Source organism: Schistocerca nitens, chromosome 6, assembly GCF_023898315.1.
Source record: "Schistocerca nitens isolate TAMUIC-IGC-003100 chromosome 6, iqSchNite1.1, whole genome shotgun sequence".
Taxonomy (NCBI): domain Eukaryota; kingdom Metazoa; phylum Arthropoda; class Insecta; order Orthoptera; family Acrididae; genus Schistocerca; species Schistocerca nitens.
This window is the reverse complement of record NC_064619.1, coordinates 519,032,711-519,059,305: the sequence shown is the minus strand read 5'-3', so window position 1 is coordinate 519,059,305 and position 26,595 is coordinate 519,032,711. Positions and strand designations below refer to the sequence as shown.

Sequence of the window (26,595 nt, the reverse complement as noted above, 5' to 3'; positions counted from 1 at the left end):
GGGCTAGGAGAAATTATTTTATGCTATGTAGTCCGTTTTAAAAACGTGTTGTGGTGAAACGTTTTTTAATTAAACAATTATTTATTGCTTTATGACAGAACAAATCCATATATATTTTACATTTTTCGTAATATTTCTTTCCCACGGAGAAAAACTGCTACACGTACTGTTAAGATAATATATACATTGTGTACAACAGTTATGAGTGAACAGCGAACAAGAAATATGTATGCGTTTGTTGTGCAGGCAGAGAAAGACCACTAAGTGCAGTTTATATGTAGAAATTCTCATATACGAGCGTTTGTTCTTTAATAGCAACAACTATTTATTTTTACAGCTTATACAAAATGTACATTTGTTTCAAAGTTTTACTGTCTTTCAAAGTAGCTACCAGCACTGTGCATAACCAGGTGCCAGCGATGTGGAAGTTGTAGCATATCCTTACCAACACCAGTTGTGTTGGTTTCTTGGCGAATATCTATAACAGTTCAAAGTCGAATGCCATGACGAGTTGTCTTCATTTCAGGAATCAAGTTGAAGTCACAGTGAGTATCGTGGGTGGTACAGCACCTCCCAGCCCCAAAGATCGAACGAATCAGTCACAGATTGCGCCATATGTCCGCGATCACTATCCTGCAAACTGATGGGCGGGTCCTGCAAAAAGTGCCGCCGTTTCTTTATCTACGTTGTTCATCTTTGGAACACAGCCTGCGATCAGATTTACCGGAATTTGTAGACGCACATTCGTTTTTCGAAGGAACCATTCTGTTTGTTGGACCACAATAATCGCCGCGTTCACATGAAGCAATACCGATGCAGATGTCGGGATACAGATTGCCTTTTCGAGCAGAATGGTTATAACTACGTTGTTCCGAATGCGTATATGCCCACTAGCGTCGGGCAAGCATTAGAAATAACCCTTTCTACGATTGTCAGAGGAAAGAAGGGTGTGTAAAATCCTTATGAAACTATGTTCCCCAAAGACCTACTTCATCTTTTCAAAGGTCACTCGTGGATTCCTCACGTTTAACACAAAACTTGATCGCCTAACGTTGCTCTAAATTTCGCTGTTCCATTTTCGTAACACACAACAGAAACACAACTCCACTGATAGCGCTCTCAAAAATCACATGAGTGTTGTACGGAGCTGAAATTCTAACTGAGCATCTGGAATGGATGAATACACTGGTCTACACAAGTTCATAAACAAGTGGCCTTGGTTTACCGTGTCGTGGAGGTACTCAAACGTGCAAAGCCCTTTTCGATTTTATACGAGTTATGAAATTTGGTGTACTACCAGTTATGTATTATCAATGCTCCCCAATCTTCGTGAAGTTCTTTTTCATATACTACTTTTCGACAGTTGGTATCCTTTCGAGATTCTTTAACTGTAGCTATTGTGCCTATGTGGATACTGTCAAATAATCTTAAATCATTTTTTAGACATTTTATATTACGATCTCTCCGTACATGTGCTTTTACGTTTGTACCGAACTGTAGCAGTATTTGCAGAATGAGATTTTCACTCTGCAGCGGAGTGTGCGCTGATATGAAACTTCCTGGCAGATTAAAACTGTGTGCCCGACCGAGACTCGAACTCGGGGCCTTTGCCTTTCGCGGGCAAGTGCTCTACCAACTGAGCCACCGAAGCACGACTCACGACCGGTACTCACAGCTTTACTTCTGCCAGTACCTCGTCTCCTACCTTCCAAACTTTACAGAAGTTCTCCTGCGAACCTTGCAGAACTAGCACTCCTGAAAGAAAGGATACTGCGGAGACATGGCTTAGCCACAGCCTGGGGGATGTTTCCAGAATGAGATTTTCACTCTGCAGCGGAGTGTGCGCTGATATGAAACTTCCTGGCAGATTAAAACTGTGTGCCCGACCGAGACTCGAACTCGGGACCTTTGTCTTTCACGGACAAGTGCTCTACCAACTGAGCCACCGAAGCACGACTCACGACCTGTACTCACAGCTTTACTTCTGCCAGTACCTCGTCTCCTACCTTCCAAACCTTACAGAAGTTCTCCTGCGAACCTTGCAGAACTAGCACTCCTGAAAGAAAGGATACTGCAGAGACATGGCTTAGCCACAGCCTGGGGGATGTTTCCAGAATGAGATTTTCACTCTGCAGCGAAGTGTGCGCTGATATGAAACTTCCTCTGGTAGAGCACTTGCCCGCGAAAGGCAAAGGTCCCGAGTTCGAGTCTCGGTCGGGCACACAGTTTTAATCTGCCAGGAAGTTTCATATCAGCGCACACTCCGCTGCAGAGTGAAAATCTCATTCTGGAAACATCCCCCAGGCTGTGGCTAAGCCATGTCCCCGCAGTATCCTTTCTTTCAGGAGTGCTAGTTCTGCAAGGTTCGCAGGAGAACTTTTGTAAAGTTTGAAAGGTAGGAGACGAGGTACTGGCAGAAGTAAAGCTGTGAGTACCGGTCGTGAGTTGTAGCAGTATTGTTTAATAAACCCAAGCCAAATGAGAAGCGTTATTTCTTGCCTTTCATGCCTCATTCTGATGAACCACGAACTGTTTTAGAATGAAGCATCTAGTTTCCCATTGTGGCCAGTAGGGATTCCAAGTGTTTCGAACTAGGTGCATTGTAGGTTGAAGTTGCATTCTGTCAGCATTTCACTTCCAGAGCTCTCTTGCCAGGGGCAATATATGTTTGTTCCAAGCACTGTTGGTAGTCAGTTCCTCGGTCTGACCGTCAGTCACGCAAGTCGATACTACTGTACTCTTCATAGAGAATAAGATTCGTAATACAGAAAATAAAAGCATAACATAAATAGAGGATGGACGCTACTCTCTCCCGGAAGGGTAATAAAACAGATGCCCGCTATGTGTGGCTCCACAAGCACCGAAAATCAGCGCTGCCCTCTGCTAGTTATGGCCACACTGTTACGTGGTCGGTCGTTTCAGAGGCCACACAATACGAAATGTCCATCTCTGCTTCCTGGCCTCCCTCGGGACAGATGGAAGGATTCGAGGGAAATTTTGATCCGTCGTACATTTCCGCCGCGACAATAAAACATGCGAAAATTCTAGAGTCAGCGCACGGGCCATAACCATATTACAGTAGCAGCAGCAGCAGCCGGAGCTAGCGAGCGGCATGTCGCGACTCCATAACCGTAACGCGGAACGCGCATGGTTTATGGGGAGGTCGGCGCGGTCGCCACCATAAAAGCTGACAGTGCCCTGGGGACCGGGATTCCGGGAACCCAGGGGGTGGTGGTGGTGGGAGAGGGGAGCGGGGAGGTTCGCGCTGCCCGGTTTTCTATTCGGCCACCGAGGGGCGAGGGGCGCCACTGTTATGAGAAGCCGTGCAGACGTCCAGCGCAAAAGGCGGCCAGCGTCGTGCTTACACGCGGCATTCTCAGTTTTGTTACATGTTGCAATTTGAAACTGCTTCACTTTCCATATTTGGCTGAATTGTCATAAACGAGATGGAACTGTACAGAACGAAATGAGTGAAAAATCACTTCTGTGTGTGAAAAATGTTGCTCGAACGCAATTTAACCACCAAAATGAAGGAAGAGATATTTAAAAAAATAATTCCATTGTAAGTGAGACACTAAAACTAAATTTTATAAAACTATGTCGGTTCCTGTACTTCACTGTAAACGGCGAGAATTGGACCCTTGTCAAATGACAGAGAAATAAGATTCAAGCGTCTGAAACGGCATTTCTAGGAGCTGCGGAAGAATGTACAAAATTAGATAAAATAAAGATTGAAGATATCAAAAAAACTTGAACAGATCAACGATGTAATAATTGAATGTAGAGGTAGATGGAAGGATCATGTGGACTGTTATGTCAGAGCTCCAATTACCCTTACAAATCACCAATTAAACTTACTTCAGCAGCTCCCTTATACACACCGGGCTTCGGCTAAACTGTCTTATTCTTCATTTTGGCACAGTTTGCGAATTACTAAGTTTTATTCCAACGGCTGCTCTGTTCTGAAGGTTTCTCACTAGCACATACAAAATCTTTGCTTGTTATATTTTTGTTGATTGAAGCTTTGCACAACTCCGTTATATCTTCTTTGAAAAGATTCGCTGTGGTATTTTTCTTTCGCTTTACGACTCCCTTTGTTAATTGCGGAAAACGACATACGAGAGTATTTTTATAGAACTTTTGCTCGTTTCTTAATTATAAACACTAGGAAACATGTTTTATCAGCGTAACTTTCATTACTAACCAAGTATATATGCCTTAGTTCCGCAGAGAATGGAGAGACTGAAAGGATCCATAGTGAGATAAAAGAAATTATACAGACAGTTAAGGGAGAAGAATATTTAATTGTGATAGAGGCCTAGAATTCGACAGTAAGAAACGGAGTAGAAGGAGAATAGGGACTGAGGAAGAGGAAGGAAAAGGAAAAATCTTCAGGTTGAATTTTGCATCTAGCACAATTTAATCATGCCAATACTTGATTTAAAATCATGAAAAAAGCCTGTACATATAGAAGATATCTGGAGACACCGACATGTTTGATATTGATTATATAATGATAAGACAAATACTTTGGAACCAGATTTTAAATTGTGAGGTATTAAGTGAGAGAGACATGTGTCATGACAATAATTTATTGGCTACGAACTGCAGATTAAAAGTAAAGAGATTGCAAAAAGTTAGGGAATCAGTAACATAGGGCCTGGATAAGTCGATAGAACCAGAAGTTGGTGAGAGTTTCAAAAGGAGAATTAGACAACTATTGACTGAAGCAGCGATAAGGATGAGGAGTGAAGACGAATGGATTAAAGATGAAATAGTGAAGACAGCAGAGGTTCAAATAGGCAAAAAGACAAGGCTCGGTAGAAATCCTTGGATCTAAGTGACGAAAAGAGCAAATATCAAAATGCAGTAAATAAAACGGACAAAAGAGAATACAGACGTTTAAAAAACGAAATTGACAAAAGCGCAAAGTGGTAAAGTAGGAATGGCTACGCGAGAAAGGCAAGGCTATATAAGCACTCAAGACCATGGGAGTGATAGACGCAGCGTGTAGGAGAATAGAAAGAAAATCATCTGTATGAAAATTAAGATTCAAATGGTTCAAATGTCTCCGAGCACTATGGGACTTAACATCTATGGTCATCAGTCCCCTAGAACTTAGAACTACTTAAACCTAACTAACCTAAGGACATCACACAACACTCAGTCATCGAAAATTAAGAGCTCAGACGGTAAACCTGTACCAGCACACAGTGTCTTCGATCAGCGGCTTCTCATTAGGTTTGGCTACGTTAATTGTGGTTTGATCATGGTCATTATAACCGAAACCGCCTGCGACTAATAGGAAAAAAAATAAACTGCGCTTTGGATTAATACTTTTTTCCTCTTAGTAATGCGTAAAAACACATTGTATTATAGGAATATTATCTACAATGCCAAAAGATAATAATAATAGTCCAGTTGCTTGCGCAAAATTATACTACAGGTGCTCAAGGTTGCTTCCACAGACTGCTTGGACATGTATGCTTGTCAAGCTTGCAGTTATATGTGTATAGTCGAGCTAGCGTAAGAACGTCCCTTACTGCTGCCAGCTTTCTGCTGCAAACGCTAACGGCCGTCTACAGAGCTATGACAACACTGATCATAGAGACGTTTACAAAATCGCGTTACGTTATTGGTTGACGTAGGTCTGCGAGGCTGCCGCGCTAGCCCACTGCAGCTGTCGGGGATCAACTTACGACTTATGCCGACTCAGCTACAGCACCTACAGCCATTTGCTGATAGTGTGGTGCTATCCTACAGATGATGCAGCGTTCTTGCACGCTCGTCAAGCTTGCAGTGCGGCGCGTGGCCTCCTTCAGCCGCCTGCTGTGCAAGGCGGTCGCGTTGCGCCTGCGCTGGCGGCCGCTCGCCGCACGCTGCCGCCGTCCCGCTGCCTACACCGAGGCGAAGGTGACGGCGACGCCGACCGCAGGCCCACGCCTGCTTGCCGCGACTATAAACCGATTTCTGCTAGTGGCACTTGAGTCTCAGGACGTAGCCCCCACATAAGGAGCGGGCCTGCGAGCCTGGCCAACACCTGTGGCGCACTTGCTGCCGCGCTGCCGGTTGGACACGCTCCGGCGCTGGTCAGCCACTGAGTTGGTCTCAAGGAGCTCGCTCCTGCTGCTCTGCTCTGTAAACCAAGTGCGTGGCAGAGGGCACATCCCACTGGACCGCCTATTAAGGTTCCATTCACTTACCGATCGTGGGACAGACGATTCCTTAAATGCCTCTGCGCGCTGTAACGAGTCAAATCTACAGAATTGATATATAGGGTGTTGTAGTTTAATGTAAGGAGGCAGCTGTTCTTTGAGCGAAAAAGGTGGCCTGGCAATTGGAATAGAAAAGGGGAGAGCGCGGGTTGTGGAAAGGGGGAGGGGATGGGTTGCGAACGTCTATCCACCCACAGAAAGCTGCACCCTCGGCAAACACATTCCATTAACGATCTTCTTCTTCTTCTTCCCCTTCTTCTTTTTCTTTGGCTTTTTCCGTTACTCTACGGGGTCTCCATTATTGTACGTGTTTTATACGGCTTTTGGCCAGTTGCCTCACCTGAAGCCGAGACTTTCCCTGCGACGGAATTGTGTACCTCATATGTATGCGTCTAGAATACATCCCATGTCCAAGTGAAACTATATGGGTGTAGAGATCGTTTCAAGTCTCTAACACTTAAGATATACACATACAGACTGAAGCGACGAATGAAAATCTGGGATTCGAATCTGGGTCTCTTGCTCACTAGCCATACGCGCTAACCACTACGCCAGCCTGGCAAAGTAGCTTCGCAAAACTGCACGGAATTCCTTGGCATGTCTCCCTCCTCAGTCCAAATTCCCATTCACGTCTCAGCTTACCCCTTATGTACAAGAGTGATGGAGTTCCCTGATATGTTTGCGTAGGGTATAACTGAGGTGAAACGTGGAAAGAAGCTCGGTATTTATCTATCTGGACGTGGGAACAGCCTGAAAACCACATCTACGTTGGTCGGCTCACCAGCCCTAGTTGTTAATCCGCCTTGCGGTCTCGGTGTGGGGGAGGCTCGCCTCACCGAATCCCGGAAGCGGTGCGTTAACGCGCCCCGCTATCCGAGTGGGTCACATTCCAACAACAATGAGGTGTTTTTCCCAGAAAGATCCTCTACATGGTCGGCATCACTTTCACCCGCTCCTTCTATCATCGAGCACTTGAATGAACAGAGAAATCATGGGAAGAGACTATGGCACGAAATAATGAATCTATTAGCACAGTGAGAGACGTGAAGCAATATGAGATTTCGAAAATAAAAATATTCCTATTAAAGGAAGAAAAATAAATTACAAATGTTACACAATAAATCAGTATTTGTAACTAGAGGAAGTGGCCTGAATTATGGAGGGGAATATGGCAAATCCAGTTGCTTCATTTCAAAATTGTACATTTAAGTACTGGTTCGCGCGGCTCACCCCCCCCCCCCCCCCCCCCTCCCTGCCGTCGCCCAGTCGGAGGTTCGAGTCCTCCATCGGGCATGAATGTGTGTGTTGTCCTTAGCGTAAGTTAGTTTAAGTTAGATTAAGTATTGTGTAAGCCTAGGGACCGATGACCTCAGCAGTTTAGTCCCATAGGAACTTACCACCACCACCACAGTTAAGTACGAGGCAAACGCCAGCCCCCTAAAGCCGCTGTGCAGGACCACGCTCTTGGCTGCGAACTGAAAGAGGCAGGACGTGCCCTAAGTGCTCCATGGGACTGACTGAATACAAGGTCAACGGAAGTGCGGTAGCACACACGGATTAGTCTCCAGGATCAGCTGTGGAGACCTTTTGTATTATTTCTAAGATTTTTTGTCAGTACGTGGTAACAAAGTTATTTAAATTGAATGCCGATGAAAGCTTATTGTGTCTCGTGAGGAGAAAGAATCATCACGGCTTGTATGTTCTGCAGGTTGACGGTATATGATTGGGAAAGGAGAGTCGCTTCTCTGAAGTAGACATGAAGAGCAGATCTTACTTCTTTATTTTATAGGTAGTAAAGCCTATGTACGACTCTGTTATTCAATATTTAATTTATTTTCATCATATTCCAGAATCACCCGTTGACTTGCACCAGGGCCTTAGTGATACTGTAATAACAAGACGTGGGCACTGCGGGAAAACAATGGAAGTGCTTAAGTAATGAAGCGGCTCAAATTTTGGAGGAAAAATCTCAACTAGCCACTAAGAAAATACCACATAACTCCACAGTAGTACATTCCAAAGTTCCTCACGTAATGCAGGTTCCTGAAATTTTGTAAGTTGGTTTTAACAAAATAATATGCGTCGATCTTCAAGCGTCTGCTAGTCACGGTTTTTCAGCTTATCCGTGACGCCCTCTCATAGGTCAGACAAGCTTGTCACAATTCATGCTTCCATTCTTTGTGTACCTTCAATATCTCCTGTTATTCCTATTCGCTAATAGTCCCAAACAATTTGGTAATACTCTAGGATAGGCCGCACGAGGGTTTCGTCAGCAGTTTCCTCTGTAGACTGACTACATTTCAGTATTCTACCAATGAAATGAAGTCTGCCACCCGCTTGACCAGCGATTGCGCCTATCTGACCATTTCGTTTCATATCCCTACAAATCGTTACACCCAAGTATTTGCTTGAGTTGCTTCCTGCAAGGGAGGACATTGTGTCTTTTCCACCCGGAATCTCTCAGACGTCGCCTCTGCTTAAATATCGTTTGCGAATACATGACTTTTACTTGATATAAATCTCTATAAGTGTCTGTATAGCTGAATACCGGGGCTTGTAGGATTATACTGCATGCTAAGACAGGAAACAAGGCGCGTCTAAAATGGCCGGTTACCGGCCTGACACCTATGTGGCTACACACCTCTTTGTACATCAGCCTGAAGAGGTATGCTAAGAAGCACGACGAAGCAGTGGAAACATTGATTGAACTAGAGAAGTTCTGTCTGCTCCGACATAGTGAATGTACCGAATGTTGTGTGTTATACTGCAGCAGTAATGGATGTCGTTTTAGAAATAGTTTGGGACCCGATACTGGAGTCAGAGCTTAGAAGAACTGCGAGCAAACAAGGTGGAAAGCAGAATGAGATTTTCACTCTGCAGCGGAGTGTGCGCTGGTATGAAACTTCCTGGCTGATCAAAACTGTGTGCCGTACCGAGACTCAAACTCGCGACCTTTGCCTTTCACGAGCAAGTGCTCTACCAACTTGCCCGAGAAAGGCAAACGTCCCGAGTTCGAGTCTCGGTCCGGCACACAGTTTTAATCTGCCAGGAAGTTTCAAGGTGGAAATATATTTCTTCGGGTTTTCTAAAATCTTTTTAGGACGTGGCAAACAAATGATCAGTCAAATTAGTGTATAGAATCTATGATACTGGGGACATAGCGTCGAACTTCCTGAAGTATATCATGCACCTCATTCCGAATATATCAAAGGACAGTAATTGCGAGAACTGTAGTACACTCTGCTTAACAGCTCTTTCATCTTAGTTGATAACAAGAGCAGTACACAAAAGAATGGAAAACAAAGTTGAGAATCTACTAGATGAGGATTAGTTTGGGCTTAGAAGAGGTTACGGTGCTGGAGAGGCGGTGATAATATGGAGCTTGGTAATACAAGCAAGGTTTAAGAAACATCAAGACGCCTTCAGAGGATTTATCGACTTAGTAGAAGCGTTCGGCAACGTAAAATGGTGTAAGGTAAGTATGAGGGCCATTTTTATTTCATCCTCCAGTCGGTTGCGAAATTAAAACCACACATAAAAGCCTGTGAGGCTTTGTGCAGATGTGTTGCGGAGTGTCTCTAGTACGCCCATCTATCACGTCTCGTCACGCTTTTCAGTCCGAGCGCACAGTGAGCACGAAAAGATGCCTAGAAGCTAGTGTCTCCCGCTGTTTGTGAAATGCTGCTGAGGGGTTTCGACCGATTTCGTGCAGCTCAAATAACATAACCGTCATGTGTTTCCTTTTTCATGACAATCCTCGTCCGCATACTGCAGGTGCAACGAAGGCGTTCCTGCAGCGTCTACAATGGAACGTGTTTGGTCACTCTTCAGAGTGGCAGACTTGGCCCCCTCTGATTTATATCTCTTCACTCATATGAGCCGCTGGCTATGAGGACAGCATTCTGGCACAGCGGCTGCCTTCTGAAAGGAGGGTATTGGAAACTTGGTACCACGTTACGACAGATGTCTAAGTCGGAGGGGCGACTGTGTGGAGAAGGCTACGTCCGGGTGAGGACCATGTAACTTGCATGCTTTACTGATCATGGATACAATGCAGACTACGAAAAAGTGAGAAATTTGGTTAAAGAAAAAGAATTATACACCTTTAGCACACGACCGAAAATGAAAGCTCAGTCTTTATCCACAAAAAATTGAAACATTCCAAGTATCCACCTTGAGAGGAAACTGTTTCTATGTCGAAAATAGAAACACTTAGGTTAAGATAGCGTAACTGTAAAATTCTCGCACTTAATTACACACTAAAACAAAAAAGAAAGCAGCGAACGACTAAAGAGAAGTAAAATGCTCCGCTTTGTTTTCAGATGGTGGGTGTAAAGTGCGTGCGTGCTTGTTCGTGTATGTGTGTGTGTGTGTGTGTGTGTGAGAGAGAGAGAGAGAGAGAGAGAGAGAGCTGTGTTCCTACAAAGATGCCTGTCACAGAGGCTATACTCTCTGAAATTCGTGTTGAATATCCAAGAAATGTTAATGGCCTCTGCGTTCAAAGAAACGGCCAACTGCTCGCACCCGTTCCTTTCAGTTCACATTAAAATACATTTTTTACTGATGGAAACGTGTAAATGTTTGCGCAGGGGAAACCTCCGAACAAAAGCGCTTTATGATGGATTGAATTAGCGCTCCGTCCCACTTCCAGCGAGCGGATTACGACGAAATATCAACATTCGCCGTTTCTATGTCGCGAATATCTCGCTGACAACCGGATATACGAAATTAATGTCTGTACTGTTTTTAAGAACATTAGGCGTAACTGTTCGAAATTAGCATACTTTACGTATGCAACAACTGCTATTGAAATTGACAGCCGTCAACAGCAATTTACTGTGTACAAAATATCTCTAAAACACCTAATGGAACCACAAAACTAAATATATTAACAATACCGGGCTGAAACTGTGGAAAATTTGATTTTAATTATTTCTCCGGAAAAATTTAGAGTTCACAATACTCTGTGCGCAGTGCTGTGAATCAGAGCGACAAATGGTAACTCCGACTCACGGTAAGTTATTGTGACATCTCTTGTAGCATCGAGTGCCATGGCTCTGCAGCTTGCCAATTTTAAGAACCCATTAGCGCGATTCACAAATAGAAAATAAATGTTTTATAACTGACTATCGGAGTGGGTACTCAGTATTTACTCGATAACCTAGCGTTCTCTCAATAAATGTTTCATTCCCGTAGTCGTCAATTGTGCTCCGTCCTGGTAGGAAAAACCCTCTTCGTGTGGATAGTATCGAACGGTCGCAATTATCGCTCTACTGGAAACTTGATTGTCATGTATATGTTGATCTGATTTTTACTATACGCCCCCATCAAGTTCGTATGTACACTTGTGGCAACGTAAACTACAGTTTCCGTGGGTGTTCGTTGAATGGAGCAGCGATGTTAGGTTTGTGATGCCCTAAAAGGGAAGCAATAAACACCTACCAATTCTTACTTATCAATTTTTAATGACGATGTCTGAAAATATATTATTTTCTCGGTCGACATCGCTATTAGTTCTTGTATGCACAGTTGTCCGAAAATTATTTTTATCTACATTCTACGCTAAGTTAATACAGAATGTTTTAGCTGTGTGACTCAGATAGTGTTATTCCTTAATTAGGAGCAATTCCACATTCATTTAAGTATGTAGCTATCACTCATTTCACTGTGCATTGTCAGTGGGTTGTTGCAAATGCTGTAATTATGGAAAACCTTGAGATTCGTTGTTTCTCTGACTGTCCTAACTACATTAGGTTAACCGTAACATTTTAAGACTGTGTGTCTTGTGCAAACTCGCACCGATGCGATAGCGGACACATGTTCAACTCCGTTTCTCTCTCTCTCTCTCTCTCTTTCTCTCTCTCTCTCTCTCTCTCACACACACTCACACTCACACAAATAGTCGCCAAAGTTCTTAGTTAACCTTTTTTTTCTGCGTTACTAACATTGCTTTTATTCAAATAACGTAAGCATTATTATTGGATACTCTCAAATAGAGACAAAAAATCGCTCTGAGCACTATGGGACTTAACATCTGAGGTCATCAGTCCCGTAGGATTTCGAACTACATAAACCTGACTAACCTAAGGACATCACACACATCCATGCCCGAGGCAGGATTCGAACCTACGACCGTAGCGGTCGCGCGGTTCCAGACTGAAGCGCCTAAAACCGCTCGGCCACACCGGCCAGCAAAATAGAGACAGTTTGGTGTGAAGTGGTTGGTAAATTAAAGTTGATTTTCACTACATTAGATTAATCATAATATTTCGAGACTGCGTACATTCTCAAATGCGTATTTGCAGGACTAGGAGGAAACTGTATTTCAGAATTTATCGCCTTTTTCTCAATCTCTCTTGTGCCAAATAATCCTTTCAGTGATTGCCTTGCTCACCGACCCTCTCCGTGTGTCTGTTTATCCTGCTTCTGGTTTACGAATCATCTCACCATACGATCACTTTCTAGGAGAACATGGGTCACTACATAGATTTTTTTATTATTATACGAGAGCTGACCAGCTGTCGCTAGAAAAACAAAACCCTGAAGATCAACGGAATCGCACTCATATCTAAATCTAGGGCCGTTCCAATCTAGCCTGACAATTTATAAACTCTCATTCTCAGAGGCAGTCACGAAAAATCAAACAAGTTGATAAGTTGGAAAACTTAATAACAATAATAAAATAGGACTTACTGTCTTCAAGCATTTTTGCTATGTGAATGAACATGTCGAAGTTGCAACTTCATAATCAGAGCTTTCTGTTGTTATGTAAGGACCTTCACTGCTATGTCAACATGCCAGAAACGCACATCTATGGGAGCTACAGCGCACTCTTAAGTGCACTTTGCGAATGTGTGCGGGAATATATAAAGATTTAAAGAAGATTATAAGAAAATTTTTGTTGAAAATCACAGCATACATGTGAAATTTATTAATTTCTTTCGTAAATGACATAGCAATGAAGCGACTCCAACTTGTTCAATACACACAATTTTCAAACATGAGATTACAGGTAAAAACAAGAGCTCCCACAGATAGACTCTTCTGGAGTGTTGACATCGCATTGAAGGTCCTTACCATTAAAAAAAAAAAAAAAAAAGCTCTGATGATGAATCTATGGCTTCGAAGTATACATCGGCACAGTGAAAATGCTAATTGTGACATTAGACGGATTTAATTATTAAATTTTGCAGTTATTCGATTGTCGCGGTTTACCAAGAATAGTCGCTATGGTTACCACGAAAGCTGACGAGTTGACTTTTTAGGTACATCGTTTTCGGGAATAATTAGTAAGTGCAAGGTTTGGCAATCCACAGATCAAATATTTTCCTGCCACATATATCTTGTACGAGACTATTGTTATTTCCCCTGCAGTGATACGAGAAGGCGGAGCTTGCAACTTCACAGGCCCCTGTGGTTTGCGGCAGCAGGAGCGAGAGCAGGAGAGAAAGACGCAGCGCCGTGGCGTGGCGGCAACAGCGGCAGCGTCTGCCCTCGAGTGGGCGACCGGCAGCTGGTTAATTACGGCGAGCAGCTTATGATGCGCTATGATATGTGGCCCGGAAGTTGTCACTTAGGCGCGCCCCCCACGACCGCACGCTCTCACGCCCACATCGGAGTTATGGCTCCGCCGTTACGTCCGCTGCCGTGCTGTGACCACTTGCCGCAATAAGCACTGACTGCCCGCCTGCATCACATACCCCCCCAAAAGGTAAAACTTTTTTGGAGCACTCGGTTACTTTTCGCAATACTTTTCCGCTCAGCTGGTTTGTTGTTACATCTATCTGTACGTACTTGACACTCTGCAATTCATCCTTAAGTGTTTGAAAAACGGTTCGTAGAACCGTTCCACTCTCGAACAGCATGTGGCAAAAATGAACACTTCATCCTTTCTGCGCGAGCTCTCATCTCTCTTATTTTATTACTACGGTCATTTCTCCCTGTTTACGTGGGAGCCAACAAAATATTTTCGCATTTGGAGGAGAAAGTTGGTGATTGTAATTTCGTGACAAGTGCTCACGGCAAAGAAAAAGTCTTTGTATTAATGATCGCCATCCGAACTCGCGTATCATAACCGTGAAACTCTCTCCTCTCTTTCGTAATCATACAAGACTACGCGTCCTCCTTTCAGCTTTCTCGATGTCCTCAGTCAATAATATCTGATAAGGATACCAAACCGCGCAGCCCTACTCGAGAAGAGGACAGACAAGCGTATGTTTCATCTTCTAAGTGTTCTGCCAATAAAATGCAATCATTTCTTCGCCTTCTCCACAACATTTTCTTTGTGATGCTTCCAATTTAAGTTGTTCGTAGTTCTAGTACCTAGGTACCTAGATGGACTGACAGCCACTCATCTTAAGTGCCTCGCACTTTTTATTGTTTAGACTCAATTGCCACACGCAGATACCTTGTGTCAATCATTTAGCAATTCATTTTGATCTTATTAAAACTGTAATAGACGGTAAATGACACTATCGCCTGTAAACATCCGAAATGGGCTGCTCAAATTGTCTCCTAAATAGCTTGCACAATTAAGAACACCTGAGGGTCTATAATGCTTCCTTGGCAAACTCGGATACCACTTCTGTTCGTGCCAGTGACTACCTATGACCTTCCTGACACTCGATTTCGGAGTATTTCATGACTTTATCATAATGCATTTGAGCAGTTATCGAAATGAAATATAGCTGTACGTATACCGTATGTTATTGGTGCACTACAGAATCCACTAATATAGCAAATATAACATTTACTATACGAGAGGATGCTCTGATAAGGCAACAAGACATTCTTGATGACGCATTTTATTTCGATAAGTGTCTAAATGCCTGAGAATCAAGGCGTAAATGGCTTATAAATCGACTGCAAATAAAGTAAACAACAAACACAGCACGACGGAAAATTAGTAAAGAAATAGACTGTGTGCTCCAAAACAAAATAATTCGTAACTGAAGTCCCCATTATCCTTGGAGGCATCAAGACAATCAACATTATTAGCTTATCTGACCATTACTTGGCTTTTACGAAGGCATTGAAAGACTATAAAACAAATGATTATTGCGTTACACCAGTTCGTCCAAATTATATCTGAAAAGACTTTAGATGTAATTCCCGAGATAAAAAGAAAAAGCGTAACCCAGCCACTGGCGAATGCTGCCCTGCATAAGTGAGACTAAAAATGTTTCTGCTATACACACAGACGCGGAAAAAGAAGTTACAAGTTAAAAGTTAATAAAAAAGTTGTATTGTGGAAGTTATAAATGTATTACGCCAATTGACGATGTATGACAGGCGCGGGGTAAAAGAACAGTTTACTAAATCCATTTATATTTTTGCATACAATAATTTTCAAACCCTTTAGTCTTCTGTTGGAGAAAAACGTAACTTGGAAACCGAGGGGCTGGATAATGGTAAGGAATTCCTCTTTTTGGTTGCCCTTCTGAGGGGTGGTCCACGTGAATGGGCTGCCGCCTTACTGGCTGGAATAAAAATTCCAGATAGGTAAAGGCGATCATGACACGTTGAACATAACTGTCGCCAACAACAAATGCGATACCGTTTGTGACTTCAAGGAGGTCACTATGGCAAGACAGAGGGGGAAAGGTCTTCCACTAAGAAAATAGTAAAGAAAGATAACCATGTCGCAAACTTAGGTGGAAATTACTGATTCTGGTGAGTGCAGCCTTAGATTTATATTGTGTGCTGTTATAGTTGTTCACTCAACAGCATGACACACGTGTATCTCAAATTTTGTGACAAGCATTTTTCGAATGATGTTCTTTTTTTAATTTCAACTTTTTGGGCTTATGCTGTACAGATGTTCTAAGCACAGACGGAAGTAAGTTATATTAAAGCAGTTTATATACTGTTATTTATTGTAATATTTTATCGACCTTCAGCAACTGCAGTTGCATATATCGAAACAATTAACAATAATTTAAGAGCTTTTATTGTAATAACGGCTGCATTATTGTATTACTTATTGCTCTTTTTTTTAAGACCACAGCAATATACTGCATGCATCGTATTGTTGGCACTCGCAAATAATGCGATAGTAATAAGTATGTACCATTTTTTTCTTTAAATTTTTTAAAACTTTTTGTCCTTAATTTTAATACGCTTGTCTAGCTTCTACTTATTTGTGTATTTTTCTGTACAGCCTTCTGAAGGACATTATGTGCCTAAACCGGTTAAGAAATTAAATTTCCTTTTTGCAACTGGTTACTGATTATTTCGAAATCTATTATTAAGTTACTGTTATGAAGATACTAGTGATCTGTGGCGGTGTGTCACTTGAAACAACGACAATAATCCGTGACTGCAGTGCGAGGAGGGGGGGGGGGGCGAGGGGTGAGGGGGACACAAATTGACACTGAAAGTAGGCTACATACTGAACAATAGAAAACAAAACTGCAATGTGAGGTTAGGGGTCTCTTTCTCTCATCGTCCCTGACCATAACATAGACGCCAAAACTGGAATATATTTTGAAAATTACCCTAATCACGAATAAACGGTGGACCACATGAGAACGGAACCTTGGATCCGCCTCTGATGGGTGACAGCTCGAAGCGGTTCTTAGGATCAATAAAGCTATATAAAAATGGCCGACTTTTGTATTTCTTCAGGTAAGTTAATCCACAGTCACGGAACTCGACCACGACTAAGATGAGTAAATTAATTTTAATCGTTTACTGGTCGCAGGACGGGAATATTCAGTTCTTAAATGATTCGCATTGTTCAATATTGCTCCAAATTATACTTGGGGCAATCTGCAGTATTTGCGTACCATCTCTAAGTGTGCTTTACCTTCGCTACGGGTTTATCTATTAGTAAGAAATACAGCTACAAAACAGAACAAAAAAATCCAATAGGATCTAGTTTATTTTCGTTTACGCTAGAGAAGTGACTGTTCAGATAAGACAAGAACGGGAAGGGTCCCAGAACTGAACCCTGTGGGACACCAGGACACCATCAGTAATTTGTCTCCATAAAAAAATAGTTGTGATATACAAGTAAGTTGTACCCTACAAAATATATACCTACCCTATGTATGTACCCTACAATATATATATATATATATATATATATATATATATATATATATATATATATATATATATATATTCATTGACGAAATTTGTTAGTAATCATGAAGTCTTTGAAGCCAGCAAAAGAGGGCAGTAAGAAAATATAGAACGAGGAAGGTCACAAGCGCGCGAACGAATTAGAATTCACTTTGCTATCTGTGCCACAAAGGTGCTTTAGTAGGAGGAGGAGGGGAACGAGGAGAAGGAAGGGTGGGAAGAGGTCGAAAAGTGGGAGGAAGGAATAGAGGGCGGGTAGCCCTTATTAATTTCAGCCTGGCAGCCGCTACTGGTAGGAGAAAGAGAAGTAGCAGTAAGAGAGAGAGAGAGAGAGAAGAGCGAGAGGAAAGTGGTAGATAGGGCTGCGCCGGGAGATTTACACTGGCGATACGCGTTAATAAATAAGCAGTCGCGAGCCCGCGATAACCCGGTCCGAAATGGCGTGATGTATGCCCGCCGGCCGGCCGGGGGCGGAGGCAAAGTGTGTAATATCTGTACGCCGGCCGCCGGGGGCCAAATTCATTTTCCGAGCGGCGCCAAGTAGAGCACAGCGGCGCTGGGTAGCGCGGCCGGAGGGGGCGGGGGCGGGCGGGGGTGGACAGCAGGAAGCCGCCGCGGGGGCGGGGAGGCAGTAAATTGGAATCCGCCAGCGGCCGGCGTGACCGGCGGCGTGGAAACGGAGTAATTTGAGCCCGCGCCCGGCCTTATGACACGCGCGCGTGCGTATGCGCGCCGCGCCGGCCATGCAATAACGCACGGGGCGCAGGTGGCGCTCGCCGACCAATTCGCAGGCGCAGTCCCAGAAATTGTTTAATGCCGAATCGCGGCAGCCGGCGATTAATGATGCAACCGGCGGCGCGCCCCTGTGCTGGCCACAATCCCCGCCGTACATATACGTCGCGTTCGGCAGCGCCAGGCGAGAAATGTTGCCGACAGTGTCACGCCAATTGCTCTGCGCGTAGCACCCTGTCGGTTGACGAATCACGCTACGCTACTTTCTATTGCACAGTAGACGGGATACCTAGCATCCGTACTTTTAGTGTGCTTTCTCAAAATATGCTTTACCTTCGCTACAGGCTTATTTATTACTAAGAAACACAGCTACAAAAAATCCAGCAGTATCGGGTTCAGTTTCGTTTACACTTTCCAAGTGAGAGTACGGATATACAGGGTGAATCACCTAAAACTTGTGCCGCAAAAATTGCGGAAGTGGAAGGTGCTATTGGTGTGCGATTTTTACACAATTTATTGGTAGTCAAGAACACGTATTGTTTGCCAATAAACAGATTGTAACGATACTTGGAAAGCGTATTTTTTCTGCAAACATACACTTTTCAAAATGGAACAATGCCTATTGACATTAACAAACTAAAGTAGGGTAAATTAGAATGTCATTGGTCTTTGTTGCAAGATTCTAGTGAGAATCGTTTAGAAGATATCGTATTTTGAAAAGTTTCCACTTCGAAGCTCGTTTGTGCCATTCAACCTGCGTACTTGCTAGGTATGACGTTGTTACGTTTGTTACAATGTGCTTATATGTTCCTTGAGTGCATTGCAACATGATACTCAGTTAATGTGTGACAGTCCAAGTAGTAGGCCGTGAGTGGACGATGAGATTTACCAATGCAGTTATCAACCTCTTCAACCAGTCAAATGAAAGTAGTAGTGTAACACGTAGACGACGATACAGAGGAAACAATAGACGACAGAAGAGGGGGGAAGTAACTTTTTGCTGCTGTAGCGGTTGATCCGCGCGTCAGCACCCGCGCAAATCGCACGAGGATGTGGCATGAGTGAGCAAGTGTCTACGCATTCTCCATCGATATAGGTCCCATCCCTATCACATCTCTCACCATCAAGAGCTGCATGGATATCTCGTAAACGACTCACACTAGAATCCTGCAAACAAAACACCATTGACATTCTAATTTCTCGAACTTTTAGTTTCTTTATGTCAATAGCCATTATTCCATTTAAAAAAAGTTTATGTTTGCACAAAACTGCACTGTCTAAGTATTACTGTAATCTTTTGGTTGGCTAATAGGACGAGCCCCTGACTGCGAATCCATTCTGTGAAAACCGCACATCAATAGCACTTTCCATTGCCGCAATATTTGCTGTGCAAGTTTTCGTTGATTCACCCTGTATACCAAGAACAGGACTGGTCCCAGAATTTAACCCTGTGGAACACCAGTAGTAGTTTCGTTATGAGAGCTGGATGAGCTATCTAACATGACGCCTTGGTTCCTATCAGCTAAATACGGAGTAAATGAATTATTCAGTGTTGGCCAGGGGTCCCAAACTTTTCCTCTGGCGGAACGCTTTGAGAACGCCGGTACTCTCATGGAACACTTTGTTTGTTTTAAAGTTTAGTAAAATGTTTAAAAAATGAGAAAAACTTGTTGTACCTAGTGATTACTTGAATTTAAAATCACAAGTAATAGCACAGAATCATAATAAAATTTTTAAATAAATTAGTATCGTCAAAATTTCGAAAGAACGTCACCTTATTAATAGCGTGGAGCACTTATTCACTTCCAGCGGAAAATGAAATCACTTTTCAATCATCAAATAAAATTTGAGATTTACGAGAAATATGCACAACTGGATCTAACAGATAAAGAGTGAAGAACACAACTATAAAACCCTTGTTAAGTTTATGTACGCGTGAAATAGAGAGATACTGCCAAATGTCCAAGAAACGGTAGTGCGTTTCAACTTTGGCATTTAAATAGTATGTTTGTTTGCACGACCATCTTCAGCGGTAGATATTATTATTGGTATTTGCATATTAAGTTAGGTGCTGTTAAAGTGTATGTTTCTCCAGATGAGTTTCAATTTTATTTATAAAGTATCTTTGTGAACATTCTCTGAATATAATACAGATAATATGCACCTGCAATTATAGGTTAAAAGCAATATTTATTTATAAAATTGATGCAAAATTGATTACAGTTCTAAAGTTGAAATTACTGACCTGGAAAGCAAAATGTAATATTTGGTTTAGGTGTCCGCGAAAGAGCAGCGTTTTTACAGTGTTACTTTACAGAAATTGGGTCTTATGTGGTTTCTGTAGTCTAATTTTGTTTCTTGTACCTACATCGCAACATAGCAAAATTTGAATTCATAGAACCGCAATATTGGGTTTGTTAAAGAGGAACGGATGTTGGACGGCATCTTGATGTCGAGAAATTGCTGAATTTGGAAACAGAAGCAGAGAGAAACAAAACCTCTTTTTGGACAGGTAACAGTACGTGTGAACCTGAAGTATTACCTCCACGAAAGCGAAACGTATCAAAACCTACGTTAAACCTATGAAGACGCTATTCATACATTGCAGTCATTTACGATAGTTATGTTTATGTAACAAGAGTTACGCACGAGTAATGTGCAGTTTCTTTAAAAAAATTGAAATCAAATGATACTGTTCTAATATTTTTTTATTACACCGTATTATCGCATGTGTCTCCACAATGATTACCAGTTTCTCATATTGTGAAGATCTCCAGATTTGACAAAACAAGTAAAAGACATGCAAAGTTTAATGCTAAATAACTAATCTGAAACATGTGTTACTGTGAGTTAACTATAAATAACATGGAAATCAGAAAATTTTGTTCACATTTCCTGTCACCTCACACATACAACATATAATTCTGTTTTTAATTCTTCAATTATTTTCACAATCATCAAATCTGAGCTAATCACAGAGCTATATCTCATACACAGTAACAGCAGGCGACATCATGGAAAAGACTACTATTGAGACATCAGAAGATAAGCATTGCTGTTTGGAAACAGCTTTTTCTCGAAACAGGGAAAGAAATTTTGTGGAATTATGACTGTTGAAGCCGTTTTTCATCATGAAACAGAGTTACTAAGTTAGATGAAGTGATGAAAATCCTTGGATGTTCTTCGCAGTTTCTATGTGCTGCGCGTAAAACTAATGCCCTGTGGAATTGTGCAGCATGTGCCCTACCGCCACCGAAAAAACTTACGAGTAATTTAGTAACTTTTTCAGAGTATTTTGGAACAAGGGACCTACTCTCAGACAATATCCCTGGACAACTTCCGAAATTCGAGAGACACTCATGCTCGCTCATTTTCGTATGTACCTGTATGAGGCATGTGACACTACAACTTTCAAGGAGCTTCATTGTATCGATGAAACAATAAGTCGTCAACAAGGTGCAGGCTGAGACTTGATAACGTGGCGAGAGAGCATGTGACTTGCCGGACTTAGCAATTGGCAAACTCCGACTGTTTCGAGGGACGACATATGGTGCGCCATGAACTGCGAGCTACATTTCCTCCTCTTTTTGCACATTTAAGTTTTACAACCTGACGCATCCGGCCGCATACATTGCGTTCCGCACACAAAGAGCCGGTGGTTATCGCGCCACAAATTATTCCGGGCAAAGCTTCCTGTAAGCGAAGGAGCAGCGCGAAGTAGTTAATGCTGCCCCTCAATTAACGCATTCGCATGCGAGTTAGTGAGTTTACGGGCTGGATGAAGAGTTCAGGTGCGAAACGGTGGCTAGTCGCTGTCCGGAGTCGTGTGACACGTCGCTGTTTATACGTTAGTAGGCCTGGCCAGTTGCTAAGTGGGAAAAGCGCAGCCCCCGGCGGGGCGGAGAGTAATGGCGGGAATTGCTGTGCACGATGCGTGCGGCATTCGCGCCGCGGTGCGTGGCGTGCGTTTCCATGCAAAGCGGCGGCGTGAGAGCGCACCGCGCCGCCTATCGGCCGGCGGGCATCGCCTTCCCGCAGATACATCAGCGCCAGCAGAGGCCGAGCATTGCTATGCGCGCACAGCACAGCACAGTACAGTACACACCGGAATATTTCACCCATCCCTGAAATCGAGGGTCCCGACTACTTTTGCCTCTTACCGACACTGATACTGGCAAGATGACGGTTCCGGGAATTCCAAGACTTTCGAGAATGTTTTAATTTAATGGTTGAATTAGGATAACAAATACAAAAGAATTTTTTTCGTGTGCTGCAATAAAAAATTAATAATTTTCTGATTTTTCCCATTTACCTTTTCTGTGAAACCTTGCTCCTTGCCAAATTCTGTAATTCTAGGTCAACCGGAAGTACCCTATAGCTTCAGATGAGTGAGTTTGCGAGTACACCTTTGGGTTCAGTTCAGAACCCTGTGCAGGCGAGTCCGCCTCAGGAACGTTATTGTCCACAAACCATTGCCTCATAGATGTTGCTATGTGAGAGAGTGTGTTGTGATGCTGATACAAGCATCGCCTCTGAATTGTTCCCATATTGTATGCACTACCCAATGCTGTAAAATGTGTTCCTGTCTCTTCGTATTTAGCGTTTTCCTCAGCGCAATAACTGGAACACACCATAACCTCGGAAACCACCCCAATACCGCAACACACTTCCTCCGTATTTCACTGATGGCAGGCAACGCTCTCCATGCATTCGCCAAACCGAAACCCTTCCATCGGATTGCCACAGGGTACAGCGTGATTAATCACTCCAAGTCACTCGTTTCCATTGATCCTACTGTTCACTGGTGTCTCTCATTATACCACCTCAAGCACCACTTAGCGTTAACTGCAGAGATTTATAGCTTGTGAAGAGTACCTCAACCATGGAACCCAGTCCTTATTACCTCTCTACGGACAGTCACTGCGCCACTTGGATTGCTGTTAGCACTTCGGAACTCGCAAGTGTTTTTTTCCGCTGATTTCTCGCGATTTTTTACAACCACACTCCGGAATGCTCGACGCCCCTCTCCGTCAATAAAGGAGGGCTGCCTCGTCTTGTTTTAGTTGTGGTCGTTCCTTGGCGCTTCCGCTTTACAGTCGCATCAGCAACAGTCGACTTGGGCGGCTTTAGAAGGGCTGAACTGTCCCTGATGGAGTTGATGTTCAGATGACATCCGGTGACTAGCCCACTTCAAAGTCACCGATCTCTCCTAACCTGCCCATTCTGCTGCTGCTACTATTACGAGGTGCATTCAATTTCTAAGGCCTCCGATTTTTTTCTCCGGAGTGGAAAGAGATAGAAACATGTGCATTGTTTTAAAATGAGGCCACGTTCATTGTCAATACGTCCCAGAGATGGCAGCACCGTACGGCAGATGGAATTTTACCGCCAGCGGCGAGAATGATAACTGTTTTAAATACTTAAAATGGCGACGTTTTCCTTACTTGAACAGCGTGCAATCATTCGTTTTCTGAATTTGCGTGGTGTGAAACCAATTGAAATTCATCGACAGTTGAAGGAGACATGTGGTGATGGAGTTATGGATGTGTCGAAAGTGCGTTCGTGGGTGCGACAGTTTAATGAAGGCAGAACATCGTGTGACAACAAACCGAAACAACCTCGGGCTCGCACAAGCCGGTCTGACGACATGATCGAGAAAGTGGAGAGAATTGTTTTGGGGGATCGCCGAATGACTGTTGAACAGATCGCCTCCAGAGTTGGCATTTCTGTGGGTTCTATGGACACAATCCTGCATGACGACCTGAAAATGCGAAAAGTGTCTTCCAGGTGGGTGCCACGAATGCTGACGGACGACCACATGGCTGCCCGTATGGCCTGTTGCCAAGCAATGTTGACGCGCAACGACAGCATGAATGGGACTTTCTTTTCGTCGGTTGTGACAATGGATGAGACGTGGATGCCATTTTTCAATCCCTTTGCGTTCCAAAGGGCACTACGGTAACAGGTGCATACTACGAAAATGTTTTGAAGAACAAATTCCTTCCTGCACTGCAACAAAAACGTCCGGGAAGGGCTGCGCGTGTGCTGTTTCACCAAGACAACGCACCCGCACATCGAGCTAACGGTACGCAAGAGTTTCTTCGTGATAACAACTTTGAAGTGATTCCTCATGCTCCCTACTCACCTGACCTGGCTCCTAGTGACTTTTGGATTTTTCCAACAATGAAAGACACTCTCCGTGGCCGCACATTCACCAGCCGTGCTGCTATTGCCTCAGCGATTTTCCAGTGGTCAAAACAGACTCCTAAAGAAGCCTTCGCCGATGCCATGGAATCATGGCGTCAGCGTTGTGAAAAATGTGTACGTCTGCAGGGCGATCACGTCGAGAAGTAACGCCAGTTTCATCGATTTCGGGTGAGTAGTTAACTAGAAAAAAAAATCGGAGGCCTTAGAACTTGAATGCACCTCGTACTATAGTGACGTCACAATACTCCACTAGGAGGTCCGACATGCGTGACATCTAGTGGTCAATTCTGCATTACTTCAGGCTGTCAGAATACTTCAGATCAGATTGTGTTAGCAGAAGAGGTGGTCAAAGCTCTACAAGCCGGCCGTAATTGCGGGTCGCGGGTCGCTGCCGCGAAGCCAGGCAGCAGCAGGTGTTTGCGCTGCTAACAGGATCTGCCGGCCAAAGCCGATCGCTGCTGCTTCTGCGTGCTGGCAGCGCGCCAGCGGCGCCCATTCAGCCGCGTCGCCACCCATGTCTCATTGTTACCAGGCCTGAGGCGTACACCGTGGTAAAAACGCTACTGGGATGCGACGTCTGCTGGCGACTTAAGTACGGAAGGGAGATCAGGGTCTAATGTTCCATCGACGACGAGACTAATAGTAATGCAGCACAAGCACGGGTTAAGAAAGTTTGGGCCATACCAGCAGTCACGTAACAATTTAAGAAATTAAAAGTCACATAAAAACATAAATCTGTATGCCGGGACGGGGATCTGAACCACCGTCTGCCGAAGACTTCGCTCGGTAGGTACCTGTACAATGAGACAGGTCTGCTTCTGTAAGTATTTCGTTCACTGCTGCCACGGCTATAGGAAGAAATTTACCCGAGGTGCGAAAGGGTGTTTAACTGTTTATACAGGGTGCTCTAAAATTTCATTTACAACTTCGGGGAGTTGTAGAGGGGACTGAGCAGACAATATTTAGAATCGGAACCCAAATCCAGAAGCGTACCATTTCCGTGCTACAGCCATTTGTAAACATGTTTTGAAATTTAGAATTTTGTGGTAAGGACTATGGGACCAAACTGCTGAGGTCATCGATCCCTAGGCTTACGCACTACTTAATCTAACTTAAAACAAACCTACGCTTCGGACAACACACACACACACACCCATGCCCGAGGGAGGACTCGAACCTCCGACGGGGGGAGCCGCGCGAACCGTGACAAGACGCCCAAGACCACACGGCTACCTCGCGCGGCCGAAACATGTTTGTTACATAGGTGTGCAACAGGGTAGTCATGGTATGCGGTGTTTACATTGGTTTGGCTGATGTCACTTGACGTCTGACCTACCTCTCTGACCTGATTCAAGGCTCATTCACGTATCAAGACATGTGGTTTCAGCATGTCGGCGCATCCGCTCACTTTTCGCGTCATGTTCGTTTACATCTGGTCCAACTATTCGGATACAGATGGATAGACCGGGGTGGTTCAGTCACGTGGCGTCCGCGATCATCGGATCTGAGTCCATTACACTTTTTCTTCTGGGGTCGAATGAAGCGTTTCGTTTATCAGACTCCTCTGTAGACAAGGAATATCTGGTGGGACGAGTTGTGCCCGCTGCAGGACAGATTCCAGAGACAACAGGTGTGACAGAGCGTGTGTACCACAACATAAATCGTAGATACAATGTTTCGCTCCGATCTTGGTGGTCGCCACGTCGAACCTTACTTTTAGTAGATGAGAGTGCTAACCCTCCTAAAACTAATTAAGTTTCCTTTTTGTTTCTTTGGTTATTAATGAGTGGAATTGTAAAACAAGTGATGTACTGTGTCACATCTAATAAATTACTTGTAAAAGTAGTGGCGTTGTCAATATGTTTTCAAAAAATTTGTAGCACGAAAACGGTACGTTTTCGGACGTGGGTTCCAATTCAAAATATTATCTGCTAAGTCACTTCTACAAGTCCTAGAAGTTTGTAAGGTGAATTTTAGAGCACCCTGTATACATCTCTGATGTAAGTGTAACGGTTACCGATACCGTTGTGAATTACTCTCGCAGTATCTGTGGAAAGCGATGTATGATGTGTTGAACATCATACGTCATCTGCATTTACAGCTGCACTGTGCAGGTCCGTTTATAGTGTGGGGCGGAAAGTACTTGCGGTACCATTGGTATTTCTCATTTTTCTTATTCCATGAACAAGTCGTTTGTGGGAAAGGCGACTGTCGGTATTCCTCCGTATATGGTCTCATTTCTATAATTTTTTCCACCATGATGGTAATTTCGTGAGAAGTGTGTTGCAGGAAGTAATATGGCGCTTGACTCTCCTTGGAACTTACGCTCTCGGGATCTAGACAAAAAACTCCTCCA

General features: G+C 43.6%; 1 protein-coding gene across 2 annotated transcripts in view; it reads right to left on the bottom strand.

Moving 5' to 3' along the window:
- LOC126262290 (homeotic protein spalt-major-like) overlaps nucleotides 1-26,595 on the bottom strand; it is a 587,215-nt gene that overhangs the window by 283,051 nt on the left and 277,569 nt on the right. The window lies entirely within an intron of this gene.